Here is a 2,181-nt window from a genome sequence, read left to right on the forward strand (position 1 = left end):
CACCGGGTAGATTTCATAGGCAAACGACAAAGTTCAAACGAAGAACTGTTATCGATGATACTCGGACAACAACGTTTGCCTAGAAAATCAATCGGTACGTTTATCGATCACGTTGACCAATTACAACACATATGTGTATGTAAAATATGTTTCAATATGTTACGTTTTATTGGTTCAATTTAACGATCTCTCTGGAGCCTAGTCGAATATATTCTGTATCAAAATGGGAGAGTGAGAGAGAGAGAGAGAGAGAGAGTTTATCATTTTCAAATTTATTTAATGTTCAATGTTTCACGTGTTGAAATATTTAATATTATTTAAATGTTACATCTGCATTCCACGAGGGAAGAGTGCAACTCACATTGTTGTTGTTGTTGATTATTATTATTATTTAGGAAATAGCATAGCTTATACGAAATATTCGAAGTTAAAATTAATTTGTTAAAATAATTTAATTTATTATTAAGTAACATAGTTCTTGAAATTCTTTCTTTTTTTTTCTTTTTCGTCGTCTCTACCCAGTTTTCTCATCGAGAGAGTTTTTTCAGTCGAGAGCCACGTTCTCTTGGCATTTCTTCCAGCTCAGGGTGCGCCAGCTCGTGTACGCGTGTCCTGAAAGAAAGAAAGAAAGATAGAGAGAAAGAAAAAGAGAAAGAGAAAGAGAGAGAAAAGACACTAGCAAATACGCAAATTCAATGGCGTAGCAAAGTTGGAACGTTTAATAAAAATAATATCCGTCGAACGTTTTTAATTATATACATTTGGAATGATATCAATTATTATGAATAAACATGAATGATCACAGAATTTATTATAAGATATCTTAATTAATATAATATAACATATCTAATTTTAATAAATAAAATTATCAATTATATAACTTCATTATTTTTTTAACTTTTTTAATGATTAAATTTATTATCCAATAACCGCGCGGACAATTTTTTTTTTTTTATAATTTATCGATATTGAATTTAATTATTAAAGAAAAAAAAACATATTTCCAATATAAAAATAGAAGCATATCGATTCAATGTTTTGGCACAAAAATACGAACCCCTTCTCGCCCAAAAAAAAAAAATTTGTAAATGCAGGAGTTCATGAAAACGATTCATGTACTGTAAGAATAATTTAAGATATCAAAAGAAACAGAGAGTGACAGCGTGGAGGAGGAAAGAGGAGGGTGGATGGGAAGGGGAAGGGGAAGGATAATAGAAAATGTCGATCGTCTTTTCTCCAAGGATCCGTCCTTGCGGTTTTATCTGATCACACGAGGGGATGAAAGCGAAGCCGCCACAGGGAGGAAGAAGAAGAAGAAGAAGAAGAGGAGAAGGAGGGAAAAGGGATAAGCATAATTGTCTCGCTCTTACAATCGTATCGCTTTCTTCATGAACATTCCAGTAGGTTACGCCAATGGTTAAGGAGAAAGAGAGAGAGAGATAGACAGATTAGAGTTAGATAAAGAGAAGGATAGGGTTTATAGTCACGGTTACATACAAAGGAACACGTGCGTGGATAGATAACAGCTATAGTAAATTAGATGCATACTATACTAAACGAACAATACATGTGTGTGAGAGAGAGAGAGAGAGAAGAGGTGAGGATAGTCATCGTTGTCTCTTCATTCTCGTCGTCCTCGTCGTCTTTGTCGTAGTCGTCGTCGTCTTTGTTGAGGTGGTGGTGGTGGTTGTGTCTTTGCTTTGTTTGTGTTAATGCTGATAGAGAGTGGCGAACATCGTAGAGAAACAGCAGCAGCAAAGGCTTTATGCGAACTGACGAAAGCGTGTACTCTAGCATAGACAACGTCGAGGAAGGCATCCAGTTAAATCTCGATGTAACGTATTACCGAACCTTACGTAACAAGATCTCTTTGTATTTAAGCGTGTTCCTGCTAACATGTTTCGATACATACCCTTCTCTCTAATTTCCCTACTAACTCTGATATTCATCTCCCTCTCTTTCTCTTTCTCTTTCTCTCTCTCTTTGCTAAATCTTCCGTTACGCCGACCTTCGATGTTAAGAATATCTGGTGAGATTAACAGCGTGTACTAATAGATACGATTTGTTCATTTAATTAAACGTTTACACATTGATTTTCATTTTCTCATATATCATTTATATAATCATATTTACATTATTGAATGTTATATTAAATGAGAACGAATTAATCGTTTAATAATA

At 34.4% G+C, this 2,181-nt stretch overlaps 1 long non-coding RNA gene across 1 annotated transcript; it reads right to left on the minus strand.

Moving 5' to 3' along the window:
• Window positions 1-289: 289 nt before the first annotated feature.
• Window positions 290-1,771, minus strand: LOC122520696. Its single transcript, XR_006304603.1, has 2 exons — window positions 1,568-1,771; window positions 290-612 (listed from the first exon to the last, which is right to left on the minus strand). It is a non-coding gene; the product is annotated as an uncharacterized LOC122520696 (long non-coding RNA).
• Window positions 1,772-2,181: the final 410 nt, after the last annotated feature.

Source organism: Polistes fuscatus, unplaced genomic scaffold (assembly GCF_010416935.1).
Source record: "Polistes fuscatus isolate 324 unplaced genomic scaffold, CU_Pfus_HIC Scaffold4, whole genome shotgun sequence".
NCBI lineage: Eukaryota > Metazoa > Arthropoda > Insecta > Hymenoptera > Vespidae > Polistes > Polistes fuscatus.